At 42.6% G+C, this 26,221-nt stretch overlaps 1 protein-coding gene across 4 annotated transcripts in view; it reads left to right on the top strand.

Moving 5' to 3' along the window:
• The window catches only part of GULP1 (GULP PTB domain containing engulfment adaptor 1), a 1,281,953-nt gene that overhangs the window by 626,497 nt on the left and 629,235 nt on the right, over positions 1-26,221 (top strand). Inside the window, exon 1 of one of the 4 annotated variants that reach the window (XM_073633219.1) lies at positions 15,265-15,316. The exons of the other annotated variants lie outside the window; for them this stretch is intronic. The gene's annotated coding sequence lies outside the window, so the exon portion shown is untranslated. Of the gene's footprint in view, positions 1-15,264; positions 15,317-26,221 lie in introns of those variants that run through there. 4 annotated transcript variants of the gene reach the window in all.

The following is a 26,221-nucleotide window of genomic DNA, read 5'->3' as shown; positions in this document are numbered from 1 at the left end:
TGATAATCTTGCATTACAGCTTCCCAGAATCTAGGCTGTGGGGACAGCAGCAGCGTGTCACTGGGCCAAATCTACAATCAGAATGGCATCTTCCCCACACTACTTTCCTCCCACAGTTTCCAGAGATTTTCAGGGGTTAAAGAAGAACCCCAAGGTGGAGCTTCCTACTACTGCTGCTGCTTGCATGGACAGGATGTGTAGTGCATCCATCACATGGGATGAATAGGGGAGGAGGGCCAGCAGGGGTTCAGAGCAGTACACATCCCTCCCACACAAGCAGTAGCAGTAGTAAGATGCTCCGCCTTGGGGGTTCTTCTTTAACCCTGCAAATCTGCAGAAACTGCCATGTGTTTCCTCATGTATGTGGTACCCAAATAGCTGGCATTTTTTTTTAGTTTTTCCACCTTAGATACATGTGCAGGAAATAGGAAAGATAGTAACGGGGGTACATAGGGGCAAAAGGCAGGTCCTTGCAGGGATGATTGCAAATATCCCTCTAAGTCCCTATACCGTAAAATATACCAAATATAACCAATTAGTAAATTACACAATTCTGCTTAGATAAGTGGGTCATGCTATTACAGTACTTGTTAGGGATGGAAAACTAACTGCCTCTGCTACCACAGGTGAGTAAAGAATGCACAAAGAAAAACAGTGAAGTAAGAAGAGAAGTCAATAGAACATGTGCTATTATAATAAAAACAATATGCAAATCATAAGGAAGGCTGAAGGCATGAGAAAAAAAAATGGAAGTCATTCTAAGTGCTTCATGTTTCCATCAAGTTGAGGTGTCTTCTGTAGATTAGCTATTAATTCTGCCAAAACATATAATGTAAATGAGCTCATTACCTCTTCCTGAATACATGCAATCGTTGTTGATCTCCAGTCCCTAAGAGTCAGGGCCCTTCTTGTTTTGATAATAGAAATCAAGAAAGGCCCTTTTTGATGGTTGTAACTGACCATGAGATGATAGCTAGTAAGGGCACCTCTGGAGTTTCTGGCCAGATGGTAACCGTAGTTTCATGGCTTATTTGAAAAATGGTTCCCCAATAAAGCCTAATATGGCGTAAAGTCCACCAAGTGTTGAGCATAGTGCCAACCTCTTTCCTGTACCTCTTACACATCCAGCACTGATTAGGGATCAGTGGAAATAGCTTGTGTAACATAGCAGGGAATCTATACCATTTACTTAAAGCGGTTGTACACTCTGTACAACCACTTTTACCTACAGGTAAGCCTATATTAAGGCTTACCTGTAGGTACTTGAAATATCTCCTAAACCTCCACGGTTTAGGAGACATTTACTAAAAAGCCGAGCGCAGATGACGACGGCGCATGCGCCCTTTAGAAAGGGCACATAGTGCTGTTTCTACTAGGGGTCATGCTGTGACTGGCGGCTCCGCGCATCATGCGACTCTGGCCAGTCACAGAGCCAGAGTTTGCGGCCCCAGAAGGAAGGGGGGCGAAGATGGATGCTCCCTGCTAGTGGGGACAATAGAGACATTGCGGGCTTCGGTTTCAGGTAAGTGATGGATAATGGGCTACTATGCGATGCATAAGGTTTCAGAGGGTGTTAAATCCCTGAACAGTTGTCCCATAGTCTTAGGTCACACATGGAAGTGTTTAAGCTTCAGGTAATGAAGAGGTCTGTGGAAAACAGTACTATTAACGGTCTGAGGCCAGAAGGACATATAAGCCATATAGCCTGCACAATCCTGGAGAGCTCAGATACTGCATTTCAGGAACCAAATGGCTAGTACTTTTACCACAGCTAATATGGTGCAGGCAGAGGCTGCAGACCACAAGAATGCTGTCAGCAGCAGATGTGTTAAAAAAAGGCCCACACTGCAGATCTCCTTTCTTTTTGCTGCCTATTCAGTTGCTCATGTACTGTCCTGATGCTAGCCAATTGCTAACAACAACACACCTAAAGCCTATATTTTAAAAATGTGTGAATGATTTAGGATACAGAGATGAGAGTGGGTTCATGGAATATGGGGTTGTGTTTTTTTGAAAAAGAGAAGTATGTTTTTTTTTTCCAGAATCATACTTACCTAGGTGGGTGCAGCATGGTCCCATGCTGCATTCATCCACCACTGGCTCTAAGAACTCAAACGCTGCCAATTGCTCGGTTCTCAAGGCTCCCTGAGCATAGAGCTGGTGACTTTCAGTCACAGCTGTCTGCTCTCCCCCTCTAGTGCTCACTGGCATGCTGGGCTGTGGGGGGTGTGGGAGTGACAAGCTCAGGCTCTCAGCAGCTCAGTGAGAGGCTGAGCCAGGTGGCAGTCCAGGTATGTGGGTGGATCCCAACTTCATTGTCGTGATCTTGCTCCAGCCTGGTCCTACTATGTGATGTCAGCCGACAGCAGGCTTCAACCTGCTGTCTGCTGAAAACGGTCACAGTAGTGCAAAATGTACTGCACTCCTGTGATCCACAGGAGAAGTACATCCAAACGAGCAGAGTTCCAGTCTGTAAAAGAAAAAAAAGAAACAAATACTGTAGCTGCTGACTTTTAACAGAAGGACACTTACCTGAACGGCTTGGGAAGGAAGGTGCTGGAGATCTTCTATCGCTCTACCATTGAGAGTACATTAACATATTGTATTTTAGTTTGGTATCCTAGTTATACGCAGGCAGATACAAATGCTCTAAGGAGAGTGGTTTGAACAGCGCAGAAAATTGTAGGGTATGAACTTGTTTCTCTAGAAGAAATATATGAGACTCATTGCCTTTGTAGAGCAGGAAAAATAGTTAGAGACCAGGCTCATCCTGGTTGTCATTTCTTTAAATTATTGCCATCTGGGAGACGTTTTAGGGTGATTAAAACAAGGACAAATAGATTTAAAGAGAACTTCTTTCCCAGGGCTGTAAAGGCTGTCAATGCAGGAATGAAATAAAAGAGGTTACATAGTTTTATTTTATTGTCTTGTTTAGTTTTTTTTCTAATATGATGGCACTTTTTATACTTTTTATAATATGGGGACACTTTTATATATTTATATATATTACACATTTTTGTTATAATTAAATCCTATGTAGTAAATGTATGGTTGGAAATTGTGATGTACAGTATGAATAATGTGTGGAGAAGAAATGTAATTTCATTGTGATTTGTTTTACAATGACAAAAAAACTTATCTATCTATCTACCTACCTGTCCAGGGATGTTGTCGGTACCCCTAGCTGATTCGTCAATCGGTTTCAGGTGCAGGCACCAGCATCTGTAGTAAGGGAAACCGGAAATGAACCCTTTGTGGCTTCACAGCCTGTTTCCTACTGCACATTTGTGAGTCCTGCTGCACTTCTGAATGGTCCCACCGTCTTTTGGGACCTCTGTGCATCCCAGAAGGCAGCAGGGAGAAGGGGCCGGGCCTGTGTGACAATCTTACCCGGAAGTGGGAGCGGGTACCTGTCAAAAACAGGTACCTGCTCCCCCTAAATAGTGCCAAATGCGGCAGATGGGGGGGGAGGAGGGTGCGAACAAGCGGAGCTTCACCTTTTGGGTAAAGCTCCGCTTTAAGTGTTTTTGTGCACGGTTTTGACATTTTTTTAAACATTTAAGACAATGAATGTGGTAATGCAAAAAAAAGAAGCTCACAAACTACTATAAAATGGTTTGCCACTGGCTAATTTCTCCAAATTTGAGAACTAGTTTAGTTTTCTTTTTTGGCTTGTATTTCCACCATTCATTTCAGGCCTATTTCCTCTGAATTAACCTCCTTGGCGGTATTCCCGAGTGTGGCCCGGGGGGAAATTTCAATACCAATAGCGGTAACCCTGAGCCACACCCGGGATTGCATCGCTGGATCCTGGATCCTGGATCCTGGAAGAGACTTATCTTGTCCCCAAGATCCCTTAATGTACTCCCGCTGTGCCCGGCGGCCGCATCTTCTGCTCTGTGTTTTCTGGCTTCCCTTGCGTCACGATGCAGGGGGGTGGAACCGGCGGCAATCTAATAAGGTGGGGCAGGTGGTACAAAAGGTTGTAACTGTGGGGAATGAGCTGTTGGAAGTGGTAGGAGATTCGTTGGAGACGTGATAGGCTTTCCTGAAGAGATGAGTTTTCAGGGATCGCCTGAAGGTAGCAAGAGCAGGGGATAGGTTGAGGTAGCGAGTTCCAGAGGATGGAAAAAGGCTCTGGAGAAATCCTGGAGACAAGCATGGGAGGAGGAGATGAGAGAGCTTGAGAGCAGGAGGTCTTGAGAAGAGCGGAGAGGACGATTTGGGTGATATTTGGAGACAAGATTGGTGATGTAGCTCGGGGCAGAGTGGTGAATGGCTTTGTATGTTGTGGTTAGTATTTTGAATTTAATTCGCTGGGTGATTGAGAGCCAATGTAGGGATTGGAGGAGAGGGTTGGCAGACACTGAGCGGTTGGTAAGGTGGATAAGTCTGGCAGCAGCATTCATGATAGACTGAAGAGGGGATAGCCTATGGAGAGGTAGGCCAATGAGAACGGAGTTGCAATAGTCAAGGCGAGAGATAACAAGGGAGTGGATGAGGAGCTTGGTGGTTTCATTTGTTAAAAAGGGGAGAATTTTAGAGATGTTACGGAGGTGAATTCTACAAACTTTTGACAACGATTGGATTTGAGGCTGAAATGACAAGTCAGAGTCTAGCATTACACCTAGTACCCTGGCGTGAGGGGAGGGACTGATGGTTGCATTGTTGATTTTCAATGGAAAAGTCATGGAGGGGGGCACGGGCAGTGGGGAATATTAATAGCTCAGTTTTAGAGAGATTTAGTTTAAGCAAGTGGTGTGACATCCATGCTGATATGTCAGTTAGTAAGTTAGTAATGCAAGAGGAGACTGAAGGAGTGAGGTGAGGAGTAAACAGATAGATTTGGGTGTCATCAGTGTATAAGTGGTATTGGAAGCCGTGGGCAGTTATCAAGTGACCAAGGGAGGAGGTGTAGATAGAGAAGAGAAGGGGTCCAAGAACAGAGCCTTGGGGGACCCCCACAGAAAGGGGCAATGAAGAGGAGGAGACATGGAGGTGCCCAGTTGCCCAAGCCTTTGCTTGAAAATCATTGCCTATTAGCTTTGCAAATGGGCAGAATCAATTATCAAGATTTTCTCCTATTGACTTCAGTTGGGCTCAATATAATGTTTGGAATTTTCAGACTTCACGCAAAAGTGGCTGAACCAATCTAAGGCACAATTGGTCATCCTTTCTTGTGACTAGTCCTTTGCCCTTTACCTTCTCTTTTTTGGGCGCAGCCCAAAGAGTTTAGCTCCTTTTTTAAATGACCAACAAAAACATTTTTAAAGTTTTAAGATGGCAGTCAAAACTTTACCATTTGCAGGAAGAGGTGAGATTCGAACAATACTTTAGCTGTCTATATCGCATCTGGTTGTTCTAACATGCATTTTTCCACAAAGGTCCCCTATGATTATACTTTTGGATCATATGCGTCAAATTTTAATGTCATAAGTGTGTAACATGTAATGGCGTTTGAAATATTCTAAAGAATTGGGTAAAAAAGTTTATTAGGTTACAACTTGTCCATACTGAATCAAGATACCCATAGATATGAGATGGTAGACTGACTATCAAACATTAAAAAAAAAAAAAACGAAAAAATTAAAAAAGGCAAAAACATGCATTTTTTGGCTGAATGTGTGTGTTTATGTACTGTGTAGATAGCAGTGCCAGCTTTATGTCAGGGAAGCAATAGTTATCAAGCAAGAAAAAACATCCTAGGTGATTGTCTGTAGTAATTACTGGATGTCCATACAGATATCACTATTTTCCATTATGGGCATAATCTGCACCACTGGGCCATAATCTTTTCTTACCTTTGGATACTTTTACAACATTATTTAACCAAAAGTTACTTCCAAAAACAGTAATCAAAGGGGATAAACCTTAATGAAGTTAGGATGCCTGTGTTTAAATATTTTTTCCTTTCACCTGTAGGTGAGCATAGACCTGAGCTGATTGTTTCCCAACACAGCTGAAGAACCTGAGAGCCAATAGCATTTGACTGTGATGGATTATCTTACCTGATAGCTACTGCTTATCTGCATAGATAAGCCTTGATGTGTTCCCTGCTTCTACCTCCATAGTAATTTAATGTATATGCACACTCAGACAATCTATTAATTATTAGGGCTGTTACTGATTAAAATTTTCGTGTTCGATTAATCAATTTTTAAAAATCGATTAATCGACTAATTTCGATTAATTATAACGCACATACAGATCCAACTACTTTTAGCTGATTTAGCGGGGCATGGCTAGGACATCACACGTCATAAACTCAGCCTCACCGTGCCCATAATCTCAGCCTTACCGTGCCCATAATCTCAGCCTTACCGTGCCCATAATCGCAGCCTTACCGTGCCCATAATGCAGTCCCACCGTGCCCATAATCTCAGACTTACCGTGCCCATAATCGCAGCCTCACCGTGCCCATAATCGCGGCCTCACCCTACTCATAATCGCAGCTTCACCGTGCCCATAATGCTGTCTCACCATGCCCATAATCGCAGCCTCGCAGTGCCTATAATTGCAGCCTTACCATGCCCATAATGCTGTCTCATCATGCCCATAATCGCAGCCTCGCTGTGCCTATAATGGCAGCCTCACTGTGCTCATAATGCAGTCTCACCGTGCCCATAATGCAGTCTCACCGTGCCCATAATCGCAGCTTCACTGTAGTCAGTGCCTGTGCCTGGATTACACAGTCTGCGGGCATCTCCCACTGTGTGTCTCGGAGCTGAGTTTGAAAATTTTGGCCGCGCTGTGAGAAAAGTCCCGCCCTCCTCCTAGATCAGCTCATTTGATAGACAGAACACTGCGTCTATCACACAAGCTGATCTAGGAGGAGGGCAGGACTTTTCTCTCAGTGCGGCCAAAGCTTTCACACTCAGCTCGGAGACACACAGCGGAAGATGCCCGCAGACTGTGTATGACATATGGAGGAGGAGGGAGCGGAGCACTATGCTGCAGCCACAGCTTGGCCCAAAGCGGCCCCATGGCAGGCAGCCTACCGATCAAAAAAATTTTGATAGATCAAAAAAATTAAGGATTAATCGAGGAATTAATTGTTAATTTCCGCAGCCCTAATAGTTATGTGACTTTAGATAAAATAGGATCCTCAGACAGACAGATCAGGGGCTGTGCATGTGACATCTCTCTAATATTTATGGTCAACTTTCAATTCATGTGATGAAAGATATTAAAAACCAGTATGCAAGACATGAAAACTGGATATTATTTATTTTACTTATTTACATAGCACATTACCATGCATGTAGGAAATTCACAGAGAACCATGAACCATCAAGGTCAGTTCTTGTACCTGGAGAAGCTTATTACCTGATGTCCTATGACACATAACCACAAACACACACATATATCAAAATCTCCTGGTATTTGAATCTCTTGGCAGAAAGCCTTCTCTACAAAGTATGTGGAGGACTTATAGTTTTGCTACAGCCATTGGGTTTATTTACTAAAGCTAAAGAGGGCAAAATTAGTCACATTTCTGCATAGAAACCAATCAGCTTCTAATCTCAACTTGTTTAATTAAATAGGTTGTAAACCCTTGTGTTTTTTCACCTTAATGCATCCTATGCATTAAGGTGAAAAAAACACCCTGTAGTCACCCACCTCCTAGCCCCCCCCCCCATTTTACTTACCTGGGCCCCGAATTTCCGCCGTCCCTCTCTCCAGGGGTTCCTGGCTCTTGATTGGATAGATTGATAGCAGCGCAGCCATTGGCTCCCGCTGCTGTCAATCAAATCCAATGACACGGGCACTGGGGGGGGCGGGGCCAAGTCCTGCATTCGGCTTCTATGGAGGCCGAATGCTGGACTCAGCAGCACACCCGCGAGGCAACCCCCTCGGTAGAGCGCTTCTCCAAGGGGGTTATCTAATGTGGGGAGGAGCCGCAAGAGCTAACGAGGGACCCCAGAAATGGATGTTCGGGGCCACTCTGTGCAAAACGAGCTGCACAATGGAGGTAAGTATGACATGTTTGTTATTTTAAAAAAATTAAAAAATGATCCTTTATCACTTTAAGCTTTGGCAATAAAACCTGGAAGCTGATTGGTTTCCCTGCAGAATTGTGACTAATTTTGCCCTCTCTAGCTTTAGAAAATAAACCCCATTGTGTTTGTCTTTAAGGAGTTATTGATTCCTAAGAAATCTTATTAAAGGTAACTTACATGACACAAAAATAAGATCTGCATAGGAATGTCTTTGTGTTATTAAGCGTAAATATTTTGTGTAGCTGTATATGAGAATTTTCTGCTACCCCCTTTTAAATCATACTATTTTCATAATATTTTTTGTAATTATTTTCCCTTATTTTTTTTCCAGATCATCTATGAAAACAGAACACTTCTTGTGTCAATTGTTACATCATTTACATGTAATTAAACACATAACTTGCTTGTACTTATGTAGCTAGTGACATCAAGCCGTGACTTTTTTAATGATGTTTTCAGTAGGCACTGTGCTGGTCAATTGAGTATGTTATCTTTCATGTGCTGACAATCTGGAAGGTTTGCACAGTGAACACATGTAAAATACAGTACATGTAAAACACATCTAAATTAATTGCATGAAAAACTGTGAAAGTGTTCTCTAAACAATTTTTTGCCTTCACAGACTGCCTTGGTAACTCAATGTCAATTATATTTCACAAAAACATTGTGGCAATATTGATAAATGTTTTTTCTTCATTTTGTTTCAAGAAGTCTCATATTTTTCCAGTTGAATCCAATTCTTAAAAAATGGTAGAAAGCTGTGAGACTCTTGTGTTAAATACCTTCTGCAGAGGGTGCTTTTCTTTTTGTTCTTTCAAACTGGCCCACGGCAGCATGGTGGCAAAGTGACAGCACTAGGATCGCCAGTTTAAATCCCAACCATGGCACTACTTGCCTGAAGTTTGCATGTTTTCCCTGTACCTGCATGCATTTACTCTGAGTACTCTGGTTTCCTCCTACACTCCACAGACTTTCTGGTAGGTTAATTGGCTCCTGTCTAAATTGGCCCTAATATGTGTATGTATGAATGTGAGTTAGGGACCAAAGATTGTAAGCTCCTTGATGGCTGAGACTAATGTGAATATATAATATGTGAGTGTGAAAGAGGACCTAGTTGATGGAGAGTGTGATGAGTCTGAAGCAGTATAGGTGGAACTGTACATGGGTGTACATACTACAAAGGTTATCATTGGAGTTTGTTATAGACCTCCCAGTGTTAAAGAGGAGGTGGAGACTGAGCTCCTTGCACAGATGGAAAGGGCTGCAAGGGCTGGGACAGTGATAATAATGGGGAATTTTACCTACTCGGGAATTGCACTGCTGGGACAGTTAAAGGGCAAAAATGTATAAACCTATTATAAAACAATTTTATGGTCCAGTTTATTGAGGCCCGGACTAGGAATGACGCTCTGCTGGACCTGGTAATCTCAAACCATGCAGAGCTTATTACCAATATTCATATAAAAGACCATCTGGGTAGCAGTGACCATAACATGATTTCATTTAATGTTAGCTGTAAGCAGCAAACACATACGGGACAGATAAAAACACTTAACTTTAAGAGAGCAAATTAGCATTGGTGAACACAAAACAGAAATGGGAATTCTTCAAAAAGACTGTATGTGAACTCACTGCAAAGCATATTCCCATGGGCAATAATTTTAAAAGGCTAAAAATGAAACCTATGTGTCTCATGGACAACGTTAAAAAGTTATAAATAATAAGAAAAGGGCTTTTAAAAAATATAAAAATGAAGGAACACTGTAATTGTTTAAATGTTACAAAGAATATAACAGATTATCTAAAAATGAAATCAAGGCCACAAAAAATTAAAAACGAACGACAGATTGCAAGAGGTAGTAAGACAACCCCCAAAAAATTATTCAAATATATTAATAGTAAAGAGGTCAGGTCTGAGCATGTAGGCCCTTTACACAATAATCTAGAGTGTGTGACTGGGGACAAAGAGAAGGCAAATTTTATTAAATACTTTTTCAGCTCTGTGTATACAAAGAAGCATGGGGAAGCATGTCCATAATGGGGATGGTATTGACATAGCCACAAATGATCCACAATAGCTCAAAAGTGATATATGACAATTTAGACAGAATAAAGGTGGATAAAGCACCCGGACCAGATGGCATCCACCTAAGGATCCTAAAAGAATTGAGCTCTGTCATTTCAAAGCCATTGTTTCAAATTTTTAGGGACTCGTTAATGACTGGAATGGTACCACTGGATTGGCGTAGAGCCAATGTGGTGCCCATATTTAAAAAAGGGATCAAATAACTATAGAACTGTTAGTTTAACTTCTATAGTTGGGAAGACATTGGGGAGTTTAATAAAAGACAACATAGATGAGTTCTTGCTGGAAAAAAATATTTTAAGCAACAGACAAAATGGATTCATGAAAGACAGAAGTTGTCAAACAAACCAGATTTTTTGAGAAGGTAAGTAAAACCTTGGACAAAGGGGTGGCTGTGGACGTGGTATATTTGGATTTTGCAAAAGCATTTGACACAGTTCCCCACACACAGTTAATGTGTAAGGTAAAGTCTACAAGCTTGGAAATATCAATATGCATTAAGATAAAAAACCTTCTGTATGTAGCAGCTGCCCCAGCACCCCCTAATACTTACCCTGAGCCCCATCTCTTTCCAGTGGCCATCCAGGTCTCTCCTCCTGATTGGCTGTGGCACAGCCTTGGCACCATTGGCTCCTGCAGCTGTCAATCAAAGTCAGTTAGCCTACCAGGGGAGAGAGGGGGCTGGAACAAACGACAGCTGCGTGTCTGAATGGACACATGGAGCTGCAGCTCAGCTCGGGTGCCCCCATAGCAAGCTGTTGGGCTGTGGGGGCACTCAACAGGTGAGAGGAGCCAGGAGCAGTGAAACGGGACCTGAGAAGAGGAGGATCTGGGCTGCTCTGTGCAAACCCACTGCAACAGAGCAGGTAAATATAACATGTTATTTAAAAAAAAAAAACAAAACAAGATTTTACAATCACTGTAATAACACCATCCAATGCCAAGCTGTGGTTTCCAAAGCGAGCAAAGTTCTTTCTTGTATTAAGAGAGGTATGAACCCCAGAGAGAGAGAGATCATTTTGCCCCTGTACAAATCATTAGTAATACTTCATCTGGAATATGCAGTTCAGTTTTGGACACCAGTTCTCAAAAAGGATATCAGGAAACTGGAGAAAGTGCAGAGAAGGACAACCAAACTGATAAGAGGCATGGAGGAGCTCAGCTATGAGGAAAGATTAGATGAACTGAATTTATTCTCGCTTGAGAAGAGGAGATTAAGGGGGGATATGATCAACATGTATAAATACATAAGTGGTCCATATAGTGAAATTGGTGTTGAGTTATTCACTTTAACCTCCCTGGTGGTCTGATTATGTCTGATTTTTGAATGTCAAAGCGGTACATTGTTTTTTGTGGAAATTTGGCGTTTTATATTGTAGGCCTGTAATTCTTAGGAATAACTCACTTAAATCTGTCCAAGCAAGAGTCTAGTAGACATCCTGGGTATGATAAAGTTAGAAACACTAAATCATAAATTATAATATAATAAATAACTATAAATAATTATAAAAAATAAGAATGCATTTTATTCAATAATGTAATCAAATCAAAAACACTGAAATTTGTCCAAACAAGGGTGCAATATTACTAGTCACTGTAATACTAGACACTGTATTTTGGTTTAGTAAACATCCTGGGTATGAAAAATGTTGAAACATGGGACTGCACAAAGTTCGACGTCACAATCAGGACAATGGAAACCGTCCCTCTACGTCAAAACTTGTTTTAGACCAGCTAGAAAACAGCGATAGTGAATTAAAATCACTTGCAGAACTGAGCGATAGTGATTCGTGGGGAAATTCGTCATCAGACACTGAAAGTGACAACAGCGACAATTCTGCGACTGAGCTCAGTGCCACGTGATTAGTACCACAGTCAATAGAGCACCAAGTTTGCACATCACTGAGCTCAGTCGCAGTTTGAAAAAACACTATTTTTAACTTTTTGCTATAATAAATATCCCAATTTAAAAAAAACAAAAACAATTTTTTTCCTCAGTTTAGGCCGATATGTATTCTTCTACATATTTTTGGTAAAAAAAAAATCGCAATAAGTGTATATTGATTGGTTTGCACAAAAGTTCCTACAAAACAGGGGATAGATTTATGGCATTTTTATTATTAATTTTTTTTTAATAGTAATGGCGGCGATCTGCAATTTTTATCGTGACTGTGACATTGCGGTGGATATATCGGACACTATTTTGGGACCATTGACACTTATACAGCAATCAGTGCTATAAATATGCACTGATTACTGTATAAATGTCACTGGCAGGGAAGGAGTTAACACTAGGGGGCGATCAAGGGGTTAAATGTGTTACCTAGGGAGTGATTCTAACTGTGGGGGGATGGGACTGACAAGGGGAGGAGACTGATCGGTGTTCCTATATACTAGGAACACATGATCTGTCTCCTGTCAGGACGTGGATCTGTGTGCTTACACACACAGATCCACGTTCCTTCTCTGTCACAAGCAATCGCGAGTGCCCGGCGGACATCGCGACCGCCGGGCATGCGCACAGGCTCCTCGGTGATGCGGCGGGCATGCGCGCGCGCCCCCTATACTGCCCAGAAGCCAAGGACGTCATATGACACCCGCTCAGGATGGGAGATCCCATCTGCGGATGTCAAGTATCATCGTATTGTGCTCCTTAAAAACAACCAACCATCTTTTTCCAGAGCAGCCTGTATTTCTCCTGAGGTTACCTGTGGGTTTTTCTTTGTATCCCGAACAGCTCCTGTGACAATTGTGGCTGAAATCTTTCTTGATCTACCTGACCTTGGCTTGGTATCAAGAGATCCCCAAATTTTCCACTTCATATTAGGGATTGAACAGTACTGACTGGCATATTCAAGGCTTTGGATATCTTTTTATATCCTTTTCCATCTTTGTAAAGTTTCATTTCCTTGTTACACCGGTCTTTTGACTGTTATTTTCTACCTCCTCATGGCTCAGTGTCTAGCCTGCTTAGTGCATGCAATTGAGAGCTAACAAACACATTGACTACTTATACACAGACACTAATTGTGATTTAAAGAGCCCCAAATGTGGGAAATGAACCTGTAGTTGCCATTTTAACCTGTGTGCCACCTTCTGTGTCTGTACCAAGGCCAATCATTCCAGGGTATGTAAACTTTTGATCAGGGCCATTTGGGTGATTTCTGTTATCATTATGATTTAAAAAGGATCCAAAAACTATGTGATAATAAATGGCCTCATGTGATTGCTATCCTTAAATAAGACAGTTTTTTGGTATGATCAGTCATATTTTCAATATTAATGCCAAAATTTCACAATTTCTGCCAGGGTATGCAAACTTTTGAGCACAGCTGTATATACAGTGCACCTGGAAAGTAATCACCGTGCTTCACTTTTTCCACATTTTGTTATGCTACAGCCTTATTCCAAAATGGATTAAATGAATTATTTTCCTCAAAATTCTACAAACAATACCCTATAATGACAATGTGAAAGAAGTTTGTTTGAAATCTTTGCAAATTTATTAAAAATAAAAAACAAAAGAAATCCCATGTACATAAGTACCGCAGCCTTTGCTCAATACTTTGGTGAAGCACCTTTGGCACCAATTACAGCTTCAAGTCATTTTGGCACACCTATTTTTGGGCAGGTTGTCCCATTCTTCTTTGCAGGACCTCTCAAGCTCCCTCAGGTTGAATGGGGAGTGTTGGTACACAGCCATTTTCAGATCTCTCCAGAGATGTTCAATCGGATTCAAGTCTGGGCTCTGGCTGGGCCACTCAAGGACATTCATTGAGTTGTCCTGTAGCCACTCCTTTGTGCTAGGGTGCTTGGGGTTGTTGTCCTGTTGGAAGATGAACCTTCGCCCCAGTCTGAGGTCAAGAGCGCTCTGGGGCAGGTTTTCATTAAGGATGTCTCTGTACATTGCTGTATTCATCTTTCCCTTTGATCCTGACTAGTCTCCAAGTTCCTGCCACTGAAAAGCATCCCCACAGCATGATTCTGCCACCACCATGCTTCACTGTAGGGATGGTATTGGCCAGGTTATGAGCGGTGCCTGGTTTCCTCCAGACATGACGCTTGCCATTCAGGCCAAAGAGTTCAATCTTTGTTTCGTCAGACCAGATAATTTTGTTTTTTATGGTCTGAGAGTCCTTCAGGTGCCTTTTGGCAAACTCCAGGCAGGCTGTCATGTGCCTTTTACTGAGGGGTGGCTTCTGTCTGGCCACTCTACCATACAAGCCTGATTGGTGGAGTGCTGCAGAAATGGTTGTTCTTCTGGAAGGTTCTCCTCTCTCTACAGAGAAATGCTGGAGACCTGTCATAGTGACCATCGGGTTCTTGGTCACCACCCTGACTAAGGTCCTTCTCCCTAGATCGCTGAGTTTGGCTGGGCGGCCCGCTGTCGGAAGAGTCCTGGTGGTTCCAAACTTCTTCCATTTACGGATGATAGAGGCCGCTGTGCTCATTGGGACCTTCAATGCTGCAAAAATGTTTCTGTACCCATCCCCAGATCTGTGCCTTGATATAATCCTGTCTCTGAGGTTTACAGACAATTCCTTGGACTTCATGGCTTGGTTTGTGCTCTGACATGCACTGTTAACTGTGGGACTGTATATAGAGAGGTGTGTGCCTTTCCAAATCATCTCCAATCAACTGAATTTACCTGAATTTAACTGAAGTTGTAGAAACATATCAAGGATGATCAGCAACAGGATGCACCTGAGCTCTATTTTGAGTGTTGTGGCAAAGGCTGTGAATACTTATGTACATGGGATTTTTTCATTTTTTAATAAATTTGCAAAGATTTCAAACAAACTTCATTCATGTTTTCATTATGGGATATTGTTTGTAGAATTTTGAGGAAAATTATGAATAATCAATTTGGAATAGGGCTGTAACATAACAAAATGTGTAAAAAGTGAAGCGCTGTGAATACTTTCCAGGTGCACTGTAGATATAAATAAATTTTTTTCTTTGATATTCGGTATATCTGGTGCAGATTTTTTTCAACTTTCATTTTGGTTTTCTCATTAACAGGGCTGCCAGTTGTAGAATGTAAATACTAACGGGGACTGGCAGTATTTGAATGAATAAATAGAACTTCTAATGTTACTAAGTAGTTTAGAAGTCCCTACCAATAAAAAGCTGTGCCTTGAGCCTTTAGCCAAGCCTAGCAAACATCTGCAAACCATTAAAACTTGTGGAAACACTTCCCGTCTCAGATTCCTGTCCCTTTTTCCACTAAGTAAGTACTCTAGGTTTTCTCTCATTTTCTTTTGTCTTTTCTAGACTAATTGTGTTTGTTACAAGAAGTTGTTAAAATTGTTGACGTCTCAGGACTATGCCGTGGCTTTGATTCTGATATTAAACTGCGTTAGCTGTCAGGGGATCACATGATTCCAAGTCTTACATTTCTAAACCAATGACATGGCAGCTTGCCTAAATTATTTTCCACGGAGGATCTGGGTAATAGTTGTTCAATGTACAGGGAAAGAGATTTGCTTATTTGGTACTTCAGCCAACATAGGCTGTGCTATATTCTGCAAAACAGAAACATTTAGTCACTTTTGAAATGCAAACGTCAGCTTGTTTAGACATAAGGTTTTCATTTTATGGATCGTGGTGGATAAAAGAACTTGGTCCTATTTTTTTTTTTTTTTGAGCGGTTCATTGCTGTGCTAAAACACAATAAGCAACGTGCTGAAACGCTGCTTGTTATGCAGAAAGAGAATGCTGTATTCTTGTGGGATGAACCAAAGGAAATATCACAGCTTTTCAGAATGGATATTTTCCCAAAATCAAAGAGTTGTGTATTTAAGCATGTACTTGTAAGCCTTGCTTTGATGTGCTCTTTCATTGCTCAGTTGTCTGCATTTGTTTCCTTGTTAATTCTGCATTGAAAAAATATATTTTGTTTAATATATTTATTTACTGTAAAATGAAATACTGTTTCCAAAATAATTTACTGTCAACTGAGCTTGAGTGAGTTGTAGTTACATCAAAGCCGTAGTGAAGGAAATGTTTGTTATAGAAATATAAAAAGCTATTACATCTGAGCAGTATAAATAACTTCTATAATAAGCAATCTATTTTTATGGTCTTTTTGTCTGGGAGATGAAGCAAAACTATTACTTCTTGTGGTCAGTTTTGCTGATATTTCCACTAATGCCCTGTACACACGATAGGATTTTCCGACAACAAAATCCATGTTTTTTTCCGACGGATGTTGGCTCAAACTTGTCTTGCATACACGCGGTCACACAAATCTTGTCGGAAATTCCGAACGTCAAGAACGCGGTGACGTACAACACGTACGACGAGCCAAAAAAAATGAAGTTCAATAGCCAGTGCAGCTCTTCTGCTTGATTCCGAGCATGCGTGGAACTTTGTGTGTCAGAATTGTGTACACACGATCGGAATTTACGACAACGGATTTTGTTGTCGGAAAATTTGAGATCCAGATCTCAAATTTTGTGTGTTGGAAATTCTGATGGAAAATGTCCGATGGAGCCTACACACGGTCGGAATTTCTGACAACAAGCTCCCATAGAACATTTTCCGTCGGAAAAGCCTATCGTGTGTACGGGGCATAAGAGTACACAAAGGATGCCATTGAATGTATTATAGTTACTTTCTGCAGTATAGTTTGAGTTTTAGTTCTGTATCAATAAACCTCTATAAAATCATACCTTTCTTCCTTTAGGATTGGTTTAAATAAGGAAAGGCTTAGAAAGACATACAGTAGCCATGCTGTGTCTGAGATGCCATTGTTGCTTGTGTGTATTAGACAGGTCCTGTTGTACATATGTACCATATATGTATATGTACATGTATTCCCTCTGTCTAGCTGGATATTTGACTTGATTGGTCTATCAATTTGTTTTTGGCTGGAAACAAAGTTTAGGAACAAATTGCAAGTTTTAGCAACAAGTATGTTTTATAGGCTCTTTTTTTGGTGGTAGTGCTAGTGTGTATGTTGGAGAATAGGAAAATCCTTCCTTTTGGGCCCATTCTTGAGTTTGTTTTTTGTGCAGCGAAATATACTTTAACTAGAAATTCTATTTTTGGGACTGGTTAAGATCAGTGCACCATAGTTTAGTGTGAAAGGGAAACTATATTGGCTATTTCACACTTAAGTGCGTGCGCTACCACAGGTGCTACAATGCACATGGGACAGTGTGAAACCAGCCTTTATGTTCCTTGCACATTAAAATTGTTTCTGATGTATACTGAAATGTACAAGGTGTGAACAATTCATATGGAAAAAGGTGTGCCCTGATAAGTGAGTATTAAAATGTAAAACTCCCCACTAGTTGTTCTCCTCCATCCCTAAACACCTGCCTGAGTCCTGTCACAATCAAACTGCAGCACTGCAATCCCCTCTTCCTTCTTTTCTTCTCTCACTGGAGACACAGGCAGCATTGGGGATCATAGGCTCCTGCTGCTGTCAGTTAAACTCCTGTGAGGCGTGAGAGGCGGTGGGGCTTACCAGTGTTATGTGTGTCTATGGACGCACACAGCTCGGATCAGGAGTACATCTGCGTGGGTGCCCCCTCTGCACCGTGAATAGTAAGTATAACCTCTTTTTTTTTTTGCCCAAAAAATAATTATTAATTAATAATTATTATTTTTTTTGGGATGTTGTACTGATTTAATAGGGCATTCACAAAACTACCTGTTAATTGCTATGGATCTATCAATTCAGGCATCTGATACTCATTCTCTGAGTGGCTGTCTGATTCTGATCCGTGGTTGGGTAGTCAACTGTGTAGGGGTCATATGTCTGGTTGTTATCTCCTAATGTTTTTATCTACTGTACTTCCTGCTGCTTCTTCTGATCTTGTACCCCCTCTTCCTTCACCGACTGCAGCCTCCTCTGTGTTTTCCTGCCTTCCAGTCTCTTTTGCACTAGGGATGAGGTTAAAGTGATTGTTAAGGCTCGTTTTTATTTTTTTGTTCTTTTAAATAACAAACATGTTATACTTACCTGCTTTGTGCAGTTAGTTTTGCACAGAGCAGCCCAGATCCTCCTATTCTCGGGTCCCTGTTTGCTTCTCCTAGCCCCTTCCTCCTTTGAGTGCCCCTCAGCCAGCAGCATGCTACAGGGGGCACCCAAGCTGAGTCAGAGCTCCGTATATCCATTCAGACAAAGAGCCCTGATCTGGCCCTGCCCCTGTCACCCCTGATTGGCTGACTGACTTTGATAGCCACTGGAGCCAATGGCACTGCTGCTCTGTCTCAGCCAATCAGGAGGATTGTCCTGAATGGCTGAGGGGATCGTGGACATCGGTGGAGAGAGAAGGGGCTCAGGTAGGTAATTGGGGGGGCTGCTACACACAGGTTTTTTTTTTATCTTAATGCATAGAATGCATTAAGATAAAAAAACATTCTGCCTTTACAACTCCTTTAAAGTCAGGCTCAAACATGAGTCTGAAGCAAACCAAACTTGTTTGCAATTTGGAAAAATGGCAGACTAAAGTGGTTCTAAAGGCTGAAGGTTTTTTTTACCTTCATGCATTCTAAAATCTTCTTTGTGCAGCCCCTCTGCCCAATTACCCCCCACCCCCCTTATACTTACCTGAGCCAAATCTTAATCCAGCAATGTGCACCAGAGCAGAGGTTCTCTTGACTCTCTCCTTCCTCATTGGCTCAGATACAGCACAAGGAGCTATTGGCTCCCACTGCTGTCAATCACAGCCAGTGAGGAGAATGCAGGTGGTGGGGCTGAGCCCCATCTTCTGTATCAATAGACACACAGAGCGGGGCTCGGGAATCAGCACGCTTGAGTGCCCCCATAGCAAGCGGCTTGCTATGGGGGCACTCAGCAGGGGAGGAGGAACCAGGAGTGCCAGTGTGGAACCAGAGAAGAGGATTGGGCTTCTCTGTACAAAACCATTGTACAGAGCAAGCAAGTATAACATGTTTATTTTTTTTAAAAAGCCTTTAGTATTACTTAAAGCGGCGTTCCACCCAAAAATGGAACTTCCGCTTTAAGTGCAGGTGACCTCCTGACATGCCACATTTGGTATGTCATTTTTTTGAGGGAAGAGCGGGCACCAAGCTCCCACTTTCCTCCTCTGGCTCCGCAGCGCCGGGAGAAAGATCACCTCTCCCCCTCCCTCCCTGCAATCTTCTGGGACACGTCATAGGTCCCAGAAGATTTCCTGGGCCATTCACAGCATGCATCGTGGCTCGCGCATGCGCAGTGCGCGCCAAGCTTTGAAGCCACAGCCGGGCGCCGCAGAGAGGAGGGGGAGAGGAGCGAGGCTTCCTGCACCCGCATCACTGGACTGTGGGACAAGTGAGTGTCTGATTATTAAAAGTCAGCAGGTAGACTTTTTGTAGCTGCTGACTTTTAAATGGGTGGAACTCCGCTTTAATGTAGCTATTCACCACTATAGCAACCAACTACCAATAATGCACTTCCTTTTTTTTTTTTTAACAAAGGGATTATATATGGGGGAAAGATGCGCTTTACAGGCAGACTAAGGAGACCGCCCTGGGGTAACAGGGGGCACAGTGTTATATATGAGGGGTGATGAGAATGGGAGTGAAGGGAGCACAGTCTTATATAAGGGGGGGTGAGGAGTCTGGAGATGCAGGGAGCACTGTGTTATATATGGGGGAAAGATGCGCTTTACAGGCAGACTAAGGAGACCCCCCAGGCACGATATTTAAAGGAATATTTCAATTTTATTGTTTCACTTTAAGCATTATTAAAATCGCTGCTCCTGAAAAAGTGGACATTTTTAAATCAAAAGTGCTAATTTTAAAGGCTTATATGCAAGTTATTGTCATAAAAAGTGTTTGGGGACATGGGACCTGCCCTAGGGAACATGTATAAATGCAAATTTTTTTTTTAAAAACGGCCATTTTTTCGGCAGCAGTGATTTTTTTTCATGCTTAAAGTGAAACAGTAAAAATGAAATATTCCTTTAAAAATCGTGCCTGGGGGGTGTCTATAGTATGCCTGCAAAGTGGTGCATTTTTCCCATGTTTAGAAAAGTACCACAGTAAAATTACATTTCTAGGGAAAAATTGTTATTTAAAACTGATTGCGGCTGTAATGAATTGTCGGGTCTTTGCAATATAGCTAAAACTCATTGAAAAAAAGAGCATGGGTTCCCCCCCAGTCCATTACCAGGCCCTTTGGGTCCGGTATGAATATTAACCACTTGACGACCGCCTCACGCCGATGTACGTCGGCAAGGTGGCACGGACAGGCAAAATCACGTACATATACGTGATTTGCCTTCCGCGGGTGGGGGGTCCGATCGGACCCCCCCCCGGTGCCCGAGGCGGTCGTCTTTTGTCCCACAGCGATCAGAGGTGAGGGGGAGGCCATCCGTTCGTGGCCCCCCCCTCGCGATCGCCGCTGGACAATCGAATCATTCCTTTGCTGCTGTATGCTAAACAGCAGCAAAGGAAATGATGTCATCTCTCCTCGGCTCAGTAATTTCCGTTCCGGCCCGAGGAGAGAAGACAGGTATGTGAGTGCACCAACACTACACAACACAGTAGAACATGCCAGGCACACAAAACACCCCGATCCCTCCCCCCCCAATCACCCCCCCGATCCCCCCCCAATCACCCCCCCGTCACAAACTGACACCAGCAGTTTTTTTTTTTTTTTTTTCTGATTACTGCATTGGTGTCAGTTTGTGACAGTTACAGTGTTGGGACAGTGAGTATTAGCCCCCTGTAGGTCTAGGATACCCCCCCTAACCCCCCCTAATAAAGTTTTAACCCCTTGATCACCCCCTGTCACCAGTGTCGCTAAGCGATCATTTTTCTGATCGCTGTATTAGTGTCGCTGGTGACGCTAGTTAGGGACCTAAATATTTAGGTTCGCCGTCAGCGTTTTATAGCATCAGGGACCCCCATATACTACAGAATAAATGTTTTAACCCCTTGATGGCCCCCTAGTTAACCCTTTCACCACTGATCACCGTATAACTGTTACGGGTGACGCTGGTTAGTTTGTTTATTTTTTTTAGTGTCAGGGCACCCGCCGTTTATTACCGAATAAAGGTTTAGCCCCCTGATCGCCCGGCGGTGATATGCGTCGCCCCAGGCAGCGTCAGATTAGCGCCAGTACCGCTAACACCCACGCACGTGGCATACGCCTCCCTTAGTGGTATAGTATCTGAACGGATCAATATCTGATCCGATCAGATCTATACTAGCGTCCCCAGCAGTTTAGGGTTCCCAAAAACGCAGTGTTAGCGGGATCAGCCCAGATACCTGCTAGCACCTGCGTTTTGCCCCTCCGCCCAGCCCACCCAAGTGCAGTATCGATCGATCACTGTCACTTACAAAACACTAAACACATAACTGCAGCGTTTGCAGAGTCAGGCCTGATCCCTGCGATTGCTAACAGTTTTTTTGGTAGCATTTTGGTGAACTGGCAAGCACCAGCCCCAGGCAGTGTCAGGTTAGCGCCAGTAGCGCTAACACCCATGCACGCACCGTACAGCTCCCTTAGTGGTATAGTATCTGAACGGATCAATATCTGGTCCGATCAGATCTATACTAGCGTCCCCAGCAGTTTAGGGTTCCCAAAAACGCAGTGTTAGCGGGATCAGCCCAGATACCTGCTAGCACCTGCGTTTTGCCCCTCCGCCCGGCCCAGCCCAGCCCACCCAAGTGCAGTATCGATCGATCACTGACACTTACAAAACACTAAATGCATAACTGCAGCGTTCGCAGAGTCAGGCCTGATCCCTGCGATCGCTAACAGTTTTTTTGGTAGTATTTTGGTGAACTGGCAAGCACCAGCCCCAAGCAGCGTCAGATTAGCGCCAGTACCGCTAACACCCACGCACGCACCGTACAACTCCCTTAGTGGTATAGTATCTGAACGGATCAATATCTGATCCGATCAGATCTATACTGGCATTCCCTGCAGTTTAGGGTTCCCAAAAACGCAGTGTTAGCGGGATCAGCCCAGATACCTGCTAGCACCTGCATTTTGCCCCTCCGCCCGGCCCAGCCCACCCAAGTGCAGTATCGATCGATCACTGTCACTTACAAAACACTTAACGCATAACTGCAGCGTTCGCAGAGTCAGGCCTGATCCCTGCGATCGCTAACAGTTTTTTTTGTAGCTTTTTATTGAACTGGCAAGCGCCAGCGGCCTAGTACACCCCGGTCGTAGTCAAACCAGCACTGCAGTAACACTTGGTGACGTGGCGAGTCCCATAAGTGCAGTTCAAGCTGGTGAGGTGGCAAGCACAAGTAGTGTCCCGCTGCCACCAAGAAGACAAACACAGGCCCGTCGTGCCCATAATGCCCTTCCTGCTGCATTCGCCAATCCTAATTGGGAACCCACCGCTTCTGCAGCGCCCGTACTTCCCCCATTCACATCCCCAACCAAATGCAGTCGGCTGCATGAGAGGCATTTTCTTTATGTCCTCCCGAGTACCCCTACCCAACGAACCCCCCCAAAAAAGATGTTGTGTCTGCAGCAAGCGCGGATATAGGCGTGACACCCGCTATTATTGTCCCTCCTGTCCTGACAATCCTGGTCTTTGCATTGGTGAATGTTTTGAACGCTACCATGCACTAGTTGAGTATTAGCGTAGGGTACAGCATTGCACAGACTAGGCACACTTTCACAGGGTCTCCCAAGATGCCATCGCATTTTGAGAGACCCGAACCTGGAACCGGTTACCGTTATAAAAGTTAGTTACAAAAAAAGTGTAAAAAAAAAAAAATATATATAAAATAAAAAAAAATAGTTGTCGTTTCATTGTTCTCTCTCTCTCTATTCTCTCTCTCTATTGTTCTGCTCTTTTTTACTGTATTCTATTCTGCAATGTTTTATTGTTATTATGTTTTATCATGTTTGCTTTTCAGGTATGCAATTTTTTATACTTTACCGTTTACTGTGCTTTATTGTTAACCATTTTTTTGTCTTCGGGTACGCCATTCACGACTTTGAATGGTTATACCAGAATGATGCCTGCAGGTTTAGGTATCATCTTGGTATCATTCTATTCAGCCAGCGGTCAGCTTTCATGTAAAAGCAATCCTAGCTGCTAATTAGCCTCCAGACTGCTTTTACAAGCCGTGGGAGGGAATGCCCCCCCCCCACCGTCTTCCGTGTTTTTCTCTGGCTCTCCTGTCTCAACAGGGAACCTGAGAATGCAGCCGGTGATTCAGCCAGCTGACCATAGAGCTGATCAGAGACCAGAGTGGCTCCAAACATCTCTATGGCCTAAGAAACCAGAAGCTACGAGCATTTTATGACTTAGATTTCGCCGGATGTAAATAGCGCCATTGGGAAATTGGGGAAGCATTTTATCACACCGATCTTGGTGTCGTCAGATGCTTTGAGGGCAGAGGAGAGATCTAGGGTCTAATAGACCCCAATTTTTTCAAAAAAGAGTACCTGTCACTACCTATTGCTATCATAGGGGATATTTACATTCCCCGAGATAACAATAAAAATGATTAAAAAAAAAAAAATGAAAGGAACAGTTTAAAAATAAGATAAAAAAGCAAAAAAATAATAAAGAAAAAAAAAAAAAAAAAAAAAGCACCCCTGTCGCCCCCTGCTCTCGCGCTAAGGCGAATGCAAGCGGCGGTCTGTCGTCAAACGTAAACAGCAATTGCACCATGCATGTGAGGTATCGCCGCGAAGGTCAGATCGAGGGCAGTAATTTTTGCAGTAGACATCCTCTGTAAATCTAAAGTGGTAACCTGTAAAGGCTTTTAAAGGCTTTTAAAAATGTATTTATTTTGTTGCCACTGCATGTTTGTGTGCAATTTTAAAGCATGTCATGTTTGGTATCCATGTACTCGGCCTAAGATCATCTTTTTTATTTCATCAAACATTTGGGCAATATAGTGTGTTTTAGTGCATTAGAATTTAAAAAAGTGTGTTTTTTCCCCAAAAAATGCGTTTGAAAAATCGCTGCGCAAATACTGTGTGAAAAAAAAAAATGAAACACCCACCATTTTAATCTGTAGGGCATTTGCTTTAAAAAAAAATATATAATGTTTGGGGGTTCAAAGTAATTTTTTTGCAAAAAAAAAATAACTTTTTCATGTAAACAATGAGTGTCAGAAAGGGCTTTGTCTTCAAGTGGTTAGAAGAGTGAGTGATGTGTGACATAAGCTTCTAAATGTTGTGCATAAAATGCCAGGACAGTTCAAAACCCCCCCAAATGACCCCATTTTGGAAAGTAGACACCCCAAACTATTTGCTGAGAGGCATGTCGAGTCCATGGAATATTTTATATTGCGACACAAGTTGCGGGAAAGAGACAAATTTTTTTTTTTTTTTTTTGCACAAAGTTGTCACTAAATGATATATTGCTCAAACATGCCATGGGAATATGTGAAATTACACCCCAAAATACATTCTGCTGCTTCTCCTGAGTACGGGGATACCACATGTGTGAGACTTTTTGGGAGCCTAGCCGCGTACGGGACCCCGAAAACCAAGCACCGCCTTCAGGCTTTCTAAGAGCGTGAATTTTTGATTTCACTCTTCACTGCCTATCACAGTTTCGGAGGTCATGGAAAGCCCAGGTGGCACAAAACCCCCCCAAATTACCCCATTTTGGAAAGTAGACACCCAAATCTATTTGCTGAGAGGTATAGTGAGTATTTTGCAGACCTCACTTTTTGTCACAAAGTTTTGAAAATTGAAAAAAGAAAAAAAAAATGTTTTTTCTTGTCTTTCTTCATTTTCAAAAACAAATGAGAGCTGCAAAATACTCACCATGCCTCTCAGCAAATAGCTTGGGGTGTCTACTTTCCAAAATGGGGTCATTTGGGGGGGTTTTGTGCCACCTGGGCATTCCATGGCCTCCGAAACTGTGATAGGTAGTGAAGAGTGAAATCAAAAATTTTCACCCTTAGAAATCCTGAAGGCGGTGATTGGATTTCGGGGCCCCGTACGCGGCTAGGCTCCCAAAAAGTCCCACAAATGTGGTATCCCCATACTCAGGAGAAGCAGCTAAATGTATTTTGGGGTGCAATTCCACATATGCCCATGGCCTGTGTGAGCAATATATCATTTAGTGACAACTTTGTGCAAAAAAAAAAAAAAGTGTCACTTTCCCGCAACTTGTGTCAAAATATAAAATATTCCATGGACTCAATATGCCTCTCAGCAAATAGCTTGGGGTGTCTACTTTCCAAAATGGGGTCATTTGGGGGGGTTTTGTGCCACCTGGGCATTCCATGGCCTCCGAAACTGTGATAGGCAGTGAAGAGTGAAATAAAAAATTTACACCCTTAGAAATCCTGAAGGCGGTGCTTGGTTTTCGGGGCCCCGTACGCGGCTAAGCTCCCAAAAAGTCCCACACATGTAGTATCCCTATACTCAGGAGAAGCAGCTGAATGTATTTTGGGGTGCAATTCCACATAGGCCCATGGCCTGTGTGAGCAATATATCATTTAGTGACAACTTTTTGTAAATATTTTTTTTTTTTTTGTCATTATTCAATCACTTGGGACAAAAAAAATAAATATTCAATGGGTTCAACATGCCTCTCAGCAATTTCCTTGGGGTGTCTACTTTCCAAAATGGGGTCATTTGGGGGGGTTTTGTACTGCCCTGCCATTTTAGCACCTCAAGAAATGACATAGGCAGTCATAAACTAAAAGCTGTGTAAATTACAGAAAATGTACCCTAGTTTGTAGACACTATAACTTTTGCGCAAACCAATAAATATACGCTTATTGACATTTTTTTTACCAAAGACATGTGGCCGAATACATTTTGGCCTAAATGTATGACTAAAATTTAGTTTATTGGATTTTTTTATAACAAAAAGTAGAAAATATATTTTTTTTTCAAAATTTTCGGTCTTTTTCCGTTTATAGCGCAAAAAATAAAAACTGCAGAGGTGATCAAATACCATCAAAAGAAAGCTCTATTTGTGGGAAGAAAAGGACGCAAATTTCGTTTGGGTACAGCATTGCATGACCGCACAATTAGCAGTTAAAGCGACGCAGTGCCAAATTGGAAAAAGACCTCTGGTCCTTTGGCAGCATAATGGTCCGGGGCTCAAGTGGTTAAGGTGAACCCCGAACCAAAAAAAATCCCCCTAAAATCCATACCAGGTCCTTCAGTTCTGATGTGGAAATTAAGGGAAACCCTGCGCTAAATTAAAAAAAAAATGGTGTAGGGGTC

This window comes from Aquarana catesbeiana, linkage group LG06 (assembly GCF_042186555.1).
Source record: "Aquarana catesbeiana isolate 2022-GZ linkage group LG06, ASM4218655v1, whole genome shotgun sequence".
NCBI lineage: Eukaryota > Metazoa > Chordata > Amphibia > Anura > Ranidae > Aquarana > Aquarana catesbeiana.
This window is presented reverse-complemented; position numbering and strand designations above follow the sequence as displayed.